Source organism: Callospermophilus lateralis, unplaced genomic scaffold (assembly GCF_048772815.1).
Source record: "Callospermophilus lateralis isolate mCalLat2 unplaced genomic scaffold, mCalLat2.hap1 Scaffold_83, whole genome shotgun sequence".
In the NCBI taxonomy this organism is placed as follows: domain Eukaryota; kingdom Metazoa; phylum Chordata; class Mammalia; order Rodentia; family Sciuridae; genus Callospermophilus; species Callospermophilus lateralis.
Window position 1 is genome coordinate 305,426 of NW_027516368.1, and position 10,508 is coordinate 315,933.

Below are 10,508 nucleotides of genomic sequence, written 5' to 3' on the forward strand. Positions count from 1 at the left end.
AATATTAATAATAAGCAGCTTCCATTTAGTATCAATAAGTGAAATATTTAATAGCTATTATTATATTTCACCTTCACTAAAACTGTACAAGATATGTGTAAAATTATCATAATTTTAGAGATAAAAAATTGAAACCCAGAGAGGTAAAGTAACTTCTCTAAGATCACATAAAAGTATTCATTACCTTTGATCTTAAATGAAATTCTTTTCTAAGTAGAATCACCATAGGGACAACAATGCATAAACTCGGACAAATGTCTTACTACCATCAATATTACTATCATCTACATCAAACTTCATCATCTTAAGTCAATTTTAAAGTTTTCCTTCCTTAATCTCCAAATCCAATTACCCTAGTAAATATAATCATTATTCCCCAATTTGATTATATTCAGCAAACACATATACAGCTCACATTATGTATAAAACATCATATCAGGCAGATACAAAAACTTTTATATCAAAGTTGAATAGCAAGAAGTTTTTGCTTCCCCCAAAAAAAGAAGTGAGCAATTGTATGGGAAGAAAAATTGATTTTATTTATGTCCTTTATAGATCTAAAGAAATTAAAGTATATTAAGTAAGACTAATTGAGCAAATAATTCTCAGTCATTACACTTAAAATATAGTATATCTGCAAATGTACTCATTTCATTTACATTTATGTAATTGTTATTTATAGATCTAACAAATTTTGAGAAACAGTTTTAAAACCAACACTCACATAGCACTATGTACCAGACACTGATCTAAGCACTTTATGTATATTGTTTCATTTAATACTCAAAACAACCCTATGAAGTAGGTATCATTATGTCATTTCACAGATAAATATACTAAGGTACAGTGGACTTAAATAACTTGTCACAATCACCCTGGTATCAACAGGGAGAAAAATCTGAATCTAGAATAAATCATCATTTCTTTGTAGTAAAAAAAAAAAGAAAGAAAGAAAGAAAGAAAGAAAGAAAGAAAGAAAGAAAGAAAGAAAAATTATGCTATATTTGGCTTTTATACCTGGTACAATAGCAAATATAGAAAGCATTTCTTTGCACTAAAGGAAAAGAAAGGGAGGGAACAAACTCATCAAATAAACTTCTTTTTGCCCTGTCTATACTACCTTAGACTTAAATCCTTTATTTTCTCTGATGCTTTACCTTGATCATGATTGCTTCTCGGCCTTTTGGCTAAGATCAAGTGTACCTTGATCATGACTTTTATAAAATTTCTAAAAATTGAAAGTATCTTTCACATTATGATGCTTTTTTCTTCTTTTTATGTGTGTATTTTTATTCTGCACAAGTAAGCAGGCATTTAAAAGTACAGAAACCAAGACTCAAGGGTAGAAAGATCTAAGGGTAAAATGCAGTGCTCTTTTCCTCTGACTGCCTCAAACATGTCCTGTTTCAAATCCATATTTCCCAAGAAAGCTGAATATGTCTATTATTTCTTCTAAAAACACTTTATATTTCTTGTCTACCTCATAAAATCTCTTCACTAAATGGTTCTGTGTGGATATTTCTAATGACCAGAAATTTAACTACCTCTACATCTACACTGTGAGGCTATTTCTGGTGCATTTGGTAAAAAGAGGGATAGCCACAGCTAACTGGAGAGCTGCTTAAGTGACTTTTCCATGCTCAGAGAAGGGATGTAAGACTAATATACTAAAGAAAAATCTGTGCCTCTTCACTACTTGACTTTTCTGGAGCTCATGTGCACAAGTCTACTATTCTAGAAAAATACCTTAGAATCAGACTTAAATTTAGTATCTATATGGTAAATTTAGGACCCATGTATGGTGCACACAAAGATTTCCTTTGAAAAGTTGTTAAATAAATATTAAATTCAACCTACATGATTTTGTATAGCCCCTTCTATACAACTATGTATATGACATACAGTATTAATAGGGCTCAGGTGCCAAATACAGTTTTACATTACTGCAAAAAAAATCATTCTTTTTCTCTTATAGCATTGAATTGGGCCAAAAAGGGGGGGAAACAGCAGCTTATATAGTTTAACCCATGTAAATCAAAAGCGTGTGTTTCATAACTCCATCCAAGTACTCTGTAGTTTTTTCAGTATTATTTTTGTATACCAGGCCCTTCAAATTTTATGAAAACTAAAATAACAAAATTTTCTATTTAGTGATGTTAATGAAAATCGAATCAATTTTGAACTTTCTGTAATGGAATGTACAGTCAATACAATATAATGAAATCTAAATGAATTTTTTCACATGATTTTTACAAAAGTATTTGTAATTTTGTTAAAGTTTACATTGAGTTAACTATTTTACTAGTAGCATATCAAAATTTGTTTTTAGCCAACATCTAATATTTATTTCTGAATTTAAAAACCCCAATGTACTAAAATATAAAACAGGAATTTAAAAACCTCAACATGATAAAATAGGCAGAAGAATGAATCACTTTGTACAAATTAGAGTTTTATTAACATGATTATAACCATTTATTCTTAAAATTATGAAAAACATGGTGAAGACAGTAAACAGTATCTAATGATGAAACACTAAAAGTTGATAATCTTCCTATAAAAATTAGTCCTGAGGGAAGCTTCAAAAGTAACCATGAGTATCTCTCTGAGGGAGAAGAGGTAAAGGGGGAAGAAAGTTTAAAATTGGATTCAGAAAACAAAAACAAGCAAACAAACAACGTGGCTTTTTCATTAGCTCACTAAATCACACATTCAGTTTTACTTCTATTTAAACCAATTCACTTCAAGGGCTAAGAACTGATAAATTTTATGCCTGTTTATCTTCTCTTGGTTAATTCTGAGAGAAATAAAACAAGAAAACAAACAACGTGGCTTTTTCTTTAGCTCACTAAATCATTTTAGGGTCCGACTATGACCACAATAAAAGGAGGGAAATTGGTGGAAAAGTGGATTTCAGTAGGAACAAAAATAAAGAAGGATAGCACTGGATCATCATCCTATTTGATCACTCAAATAAACAAGGTGAAATACAAATAAGGTTGTACAGTAGGCTGGGAATACCTAGAGACTAATCTTTTTTTTTTTTTAATAGAAAACTACTTCACTATATAATCAATTCTAACATTGCACTGCAAATAACCTATACTCAAAAAAATAAAGTAGGAATATAAGACAGCATTACACATCTAACCTATAAATCAAATAGCAAGAAGAAAGGCAGAGTTTTCTCTGGATCCCATCTCTGAAGCCAAACTTAATTCCAGGATCACAAGTTACATAAATGTTTAGATACATTATTATGTTCTTTTAAAATCCTATATAGTGCTCAGTAGGAAAACAAAAAACTTTGAGAAGGAAATGAATATCAAATACAAATGCACCATTTAAAGCACTCTAAGAAATAACCTAATATTACATAGTAACTCAAGCCTTTAAAAAAAACTATTCTAATATTAATAAATAGCATATTGTCAATTCCCCACCAAATAAAGCTGTTATTTCCAAAATCTAAATATAATAATATTATTCACAATATTATTCAAAGTATCATAAACTTTTAAAGGTGGAAAGAAATGTGTATATCCATCTGGTTAACAATCCCCAATAATAATAATGTGTCCAAGATTAAATTTTGGTTAGTTAATAGTGATGTCAACAGTAAAATCCAAGTCTTCAGATAGGCAGCACAGGACTCTTTACACTGCAGTGTAGATTTCTCAGCCACTGATTCCCAAAGGAAAAACTTAAAATCCTATGTTTTGCAGTCTCTAAGATTCCACATAACTAATCCAGTTCTTCACAAAGTATTTAAATAAACATACTATGACCAAATACAACAGCAAAACCTCATTATTTTAAGAAGTACTTTAACAGAGCATTTTCAATGCAAAAGGCTATAATCCATTCTGAGACTATGAACTAAAATCACACATTCAGTTTTACTTCTATTTAACCAATTCACTTCAAGGGCTAAGAACTGATAAATTTTATGCCTGTTTATCTTCTCTTGGTTAATTCTGAGAGAAATAAGAAATAGTTCATTATTCATTTAAATATGGCCTTTTGGGAAATTATCTCTTAAACTCACCAGTTTACAAGTGAGTCTGGGAACATAGTGCATAATTTCATTGCAATTCTTTGATCTAATTTTTCATTTTCCTTTTTTTTTGAGATTTCTGTTTGTTTCTGTAAAAAAGGTTCTAATCTTTGAACTTTCTGTATGTAGAACAGTATTAGCTTAGTCTTATTTTCTCTTAATTGTCAACCAAAAAATGTTGTCTCTGTTTTGATATCTTTCTAAGAAATGGGGCTGTATAATTCCTCACAGAAATAGCTGGTGGCAAGTAGAATAAGACTAAAAGAGGAGAGGCTGAAAGCCTGTGCTCTGAAAGCTAATGTCATTTCTCAAATCAAATTAGCACAAAGAAACATGACTATATAAATATAATGAGGCACTCTGAGCTCCTCTAGATTTCATGAGGAGTACTGCAGGCAAGTTCAAATACAGAAATAACACAAAATACAATAAATCCCCAAAGTATGACAGTTTTTAATAAGAATTAAGTCTATAGTGAAGTGACTGAGTAGTCTATCTTCATGAAAATAAATTATCTTCATTTATCTAAGAGTTCACATAGCAAAGAAATTACTTATTCAAATTATCTTTACCCTTCTATTCAAGAATTAATAAGAGCCAGCCTGGTAGTGCATGCCTGTAATCCCAGATAATAAGGAGGCTGAGGCAGGAGAACCACAAGATCAAGGTCATCCTCAGCAATTTACTGAAACCACGTCTCAAAATTAAAAAACAAAAAACAAACAAACAAACAAACAAAAAAACTAGGGATACAGTTCAGTGAACTAGTGCTTGCCTAAGCACCTACAAGCCTCTGGGTGTTCAAAACCCAGTAATGCCCCCAAAAAAGAGTCAATAAGAAAACTTACTCTAGATGAGTCATAGGAGGGGCTTGGTTGACCACCTGTTCCCCAAGATGTTGTACCTCCACGTTCATCCATACCTAAGGAAAGAAAAAAGTAAAATATATAAATCCAAAAAAAAAATTTTGGTGGATGTTTTTTGTATGGTATAGCAGAGAATAATTCACATTCAGTAAGTATACTTGCATTTTTATGGAACTAGCTGAATATCAATTCTTGCCCTAGGAATCTGAAGAAGATGCTACTTCAGAGTTCCTTCATCACTATTCCAGTATTCTCTAAGCAACACCCTATGTAATTATGGAATTTCAGAACTAAAATATTTCTTTGGATATTTTAACATTCTAGACTTCTCCATTTCTGTTCCCATCCACTCACTCCTATGAGTAGATTCTAAACTTCTCCTAGCTTAGTACTGCCTACATGAAAATATGAAACTTTATCTCCTAAACCACAAAATATGAACGAAGCAAGTCAAACAAATATCAATTTTATAAAATTGATTTCTATCAGATCAGTGATCAGATATTCCTTACTAGAGATATCAAATTAAGGCAAACTATATCAAACCATATCAAATCAACATTAGTTATATCAAAACTAATCAAAACATGACAACTTACCCTAGTAATTTTGTTGGTAACACTTTATTGTTCTCTAAAATTACACACAATCTAATTCCAAATAAGCAGAACCACTTTGTGAGAAAGGATCAGTGACCATCACTAAAAAAACAATTCTTTGTTTCTAAATGCACCTTCTGAAGCTTGGGTTCCATTATTTTACCTCCCCATCAGTCCTCAGATGAAGTTGGAGGAATTGAAGATCTCCTAACTTGACACTTCTGCCTTTTCTTTTTTGATAATTCTAGTCTTTCATATCCAGTCTTTCATATCTTTGATTTCTAGGAGGGTATATTCCCTAATCCCAAATTGAGCTTTTTACTAAGATAAATATAAAACACTGGCTTTGCTTTATTTGTGCATGTGAAAATCAAGGTGTTACAATGACAATACTCTAGTAAATTTATTTAGGCCCTCTTTCTCTTTCAGAACATTCCTGGAAAGTCTCTGAAATTTAGGTGAAATTGTGGTGTATGGTAAATAAAATGCCACAATCTCTCTGGTAACTTGCCATGGTTCCCAAAGTTCTTTTATAGGACAGAATTATCAAATGAAGGGATGGGTAACAAAGTTGTGGCTCTGCGGTAGAGCGCGCGCCTAACACATGTGAGGCGCTGGGTTCAATCCTCAGTACCACATAAAAATAAATAAATGAATAAATGAATGAATAGAAATAAAGATATTGCATCCAACTACAACATTAAAAAATGAAATAAAATAAAAATAACAGGGAAAGGGGGTGAGAGTTTCCAAAGAAGAGCATCCTAATTAATAAGAATTCAGTTCTTAGAATTCTATTTTTTTATGTCTATACTTCTTGTAGCAAGTGATTAAAAAAAAAACAAGAACTGTTAAAACATGTTAAAGAGTTAAAGAGAAAACATAGTGTTGCATCCAGTAGTTCTCTATGTCCAAGGTTTCACTTACCCTGGCAAACTACAATTTCAAAATAGTAAATGGAAAATTCTACAATAAACAATTAATTAACTTTTAATAACTTTTATTACAAGTATATCTATTATAATTGCTCTATTTTATTATTGGTTACTGTAATCTCTCACTGTGCTCAACTTAAAAATTCAACCCTCTCACAGGTTTTATGTATATGGAAAATAAGTGTGTACAGAATTTGGCCTTGGAATAATGTATCCTCTGTAGATAAAGGTGATTTGTGTATAGATAATATTCCTGGTACAATTTCAAGAGAACCAGTATAGTTGAAAACAGAAATTATGTATAAAAATTTAGAATGTTCTGTTCATTCTGGGAGAAACTTTCTTATTAAAGTTTCAAATTTTAAGAAAGCATCTACTAACTTGGAAAGTGTCATGTAAAAAACACTTTGTGATCATCTTTCCAGTATCACCGATTACCTATGAACTATCTACCAAACATTTTCTGTGCAACCAACACTACAGAGTGGCAGACAGAATTCCTATAAGACCCAATCAAAAAACAAAAGCTTCTGTTTACCTACAAAACTATTCACCTACATTATAATGGTACATGAAACTGCAACTAATTTTATAAAATTTATATGCAAAAATACCACACTTTCATTGATTGTATAATGAAAACTTATTTTGATTAGTCCCATTCTAATGAAAACAATCAGACAAAACTGATTCTTTGTATGATTGAATTTTCTCATAGCATGATTAATATATGAGACTTCCACGTTATGTTAAATACATTTTGTAAAAGAAAATACAGAAAAGATGGGTGCTAGCGACAGATAAATCTCAGGCAAATTTAAAAGATATGAAATTCTCTGAAAGCATATACTCTGTTTATTAAGTGGCGCTAATTCCTTCCACAGAGAAACATGAACATTAATTAAATAAAATAGTTATTAATTAGGTAATTGAGCCAACAGCTAAAGAACACTACATATCACTGCTCTTGGATGTGGCAAAGGGCTTAAAGGATGCTATAAAATAACAAAGATGTGGCTAGGTTTTAAAGTCAGAACTCTGTACTTTTATTGTTAACATTCAGACTCCAAGTAAATGGTCGTGGCTGGCACTGACAAAGATGCGAGTCATCTTTTTGTATCAATGACTCTTTTTTTACTGAAGACAATAGATTTATAAACACAGAAATATGACAGGAATAATAAAGCGTTGAAAGCTTTAGCCTAAGACCAAGGTAAGTAGAAGAAAGAAACTGAACATAGAAAATGAACTTCTTAACACAGATATTATACAAATCAGTCAAAATCCAATAAACAAGTAAATACACCACAATTACAAAAGAGTGATGAGGAGGGGAAACATTTCTGTTAAGATATATCTGAAAATATATCATTCCCATGTATTTTATTTCATTGTCATGTCTAGTACAGACATGTAAATTAAATAATTTTGGAGAAGTTAGCTCCTTTACAGACTTAAATAACAGATTTAAGAGAAGGCTAAGGCTTAGAAATAACTGAGTGATAGACATAATTAGAGTATTGTTAGAACTTTCTGGTAAGTTAATCTGTCCTGTTTCTTTTCTAAAGGATAATCAAGAATTAATATAAAAATTTAAATATTCCTTTCCTTTTAAAATATTTTATATACAGAATCTCTTAGAACCTGCCTTTCTGAATAAAACCAATTTAAACAAAATCTAATATGTTTTATTTCACATGCTTCATTTTTAAAAAACCATGCTTACTTTTATTTTGTATTTTTCATAAAGAACAAACATGGGATTTGAGGCTTCATTTTTTAAAACAATGATTTCTGAATTTAATGAAAGCAATCTGCCTCCTTTAGTAATTAAAAGCAATCCAGAAACTATAAACATACCAATATTTCTCTCAGAGGTTGGGAGAAGGAACAAAAAGTTGAAACTGCATTTTCTAGATGTCAGAAAGTCGGCTAGAACTCTAGCTCAACAGTAGAGTGCTAGCCTATCATGTGTGAGGCACTGGATTCAATCTTCAGCACCACATATAAATAAATAAACAAATAAAGGTATTTGCCCACCTATAACTAAAAATATTAAAAAGATGTCAGAAAGTAATATTCTTTGAGGACCAGATAGTCTTTATGTAGCATTAAATTACTCCCTTTTCAATTAAAAAAAACTCAGATACAGTCTACCTGCTTCTCTTTCACTGCCAGCACCACCACTACCACCATTTGTTTTTGAATGAGGACTCTATCTACAGTCAATCATAAAATCATCTCTCAGCTTCAAAACCATTTTTCCCCCTCATGGTGCTAAAACAGAGTCCTTCCTAAAGGCTTTTCTAGGTTTACATCCATCACCAAAAACTGGAAACAGATTCCTTTTAAGGGAAATGATTTTTGTATGCCCTAAACAACTGCTTTTTCCCCAGAGGCCCTACAAACAAAGATTATCAACACTACAGAATGTAAAGCACTTCAGGGAGACATCACTCAAAATGCAAACAGGTTCAGACAAGACCCACCTAGAGGTAAAAAGGTTTGAAAAAAGGTGCAAAGCTGTTGACACAACAACCCATTTTCTTCTACTACTTTTCCCTAGAAAACCAAACACTATGGTAAACAGAGAAGGAAGACTGGAATTGGGAGAGTTTACCAAGCTGATGAACAATGAAAAGAAGAAAGAGGGAGATAAAAAAAAAAGAAAGGAAAGTGGTACATCCCTACAGCAAAGGCAGTGAGAATAGCAAGCCAATATGGCCACAATGCTTAGGCACCATGCATTAGACTCCAGCCCCGTGGAAGAGATACATATGGAGTTGGAAGGAAGAGCATAGGGGTGCCTATACAACTCAATCCCCTCAAACACTGTCTTTTCCAGCAATAAAATTGAGTTTTTTTACTCTAGCAAGTAAAACATATTTGAAAAATTGCAAACTCCAGCACTGTCACAAATAAGTGAAAAGTAATATACGTTGCAGGATTATCATCTGCTATAGGGAGATTCAATAAATGTTTTGATGAAAGAAAACTGATTGGAGATAACTGTGTCTGATAACCAAAGCTATGAAAGTGTCTGTCTTTGACAGATTCTTTATTCAATTGTTCACTTAGTAAGATATTCCTTTACATAAGATTTAAAGGTTGCAATCAACTTATGTAATATGCATTTAAAAACCTACCACCAACATTTTTCATTGTAGTTTTCAGATTTTAAATACACTTGAAATAATCTATCAATTTTTTCTTCCTGAATTTCACTGAAACACAGGATAAATTAGAATAGCAGTTTCTTTGTTATTATGCTACAATTATTAAAAAAAAAACAAAAGGGGAAAAGGCTAGGGAAATATTAATGTCATAGAGGAATTTAAAGATATGCTGCCTCATCTAAGGTATAAAATGGGTTATAAAGTTTTTGTTTTTATTTACAAGAGATTCTGTGCAATAGCCTGTCAAATAAAACAATCTAATTTAAAAACAAAACACATGTGAGAAATTAAGTCTGTAAAAAGATTAGAAGGAATCATCCTTTCAGGTCACCTTTTAAAATTCAAGCACATTTTTTGTTTGGCATTGTTGAAAACAAAGATTTACAAATACAGATTCATCGTAAAGTCTTTAGTGACAATATACAGTGGAATATCATACCAAATGTCTCATCAACATCATGGCCAAATTTGAAAATAATCTCCAAAGATATGCTATTGTTAATAACCACATTATTCTGACATAAAGGCCACATAAAGATTTAACTAAACATGAAAATCTAGTGATTTAATTAATAATAAAAAAAGAGGTAAGATGCAGGGCAGTAAGGAAATGTTGAGTCTCTAAGAAAAAAATAGAAACCATCTGATGGACAACAATTGAAATTAACAAGTTCCTAGAAGACAACTTGAGGATTTTTTTAATATTTATTTTTTAGTTGTTTTTAGATGGACACAATATGTTTATTTTTACATCAATGTGGTGTTGAGGATCAAACCCAGTGCTTCATGCTTTGGGGAGCACTCTACCACTGAGTCACAACCCCATCCCCCAATTTGGGGATTTTTTAATGAAAACCATCTAGTGATCTGGTAGA

General features: G+C 31.5%; 1 pseudogene; it reads left to right on the plus strand.

Annotated features, from left to right (window-relative positions):
- Nucleotides 1-1,167: 1,167 nt before the first annotated feature.
- On the plus strand, nt 1,168-1,317 carry LOC143641060 (U2 spliceosomal RNA; annotated as a pseudogene).
- The last annotated feature ends 9,191 nt before the right edge of the window (nt 1,318-10,508 follow it).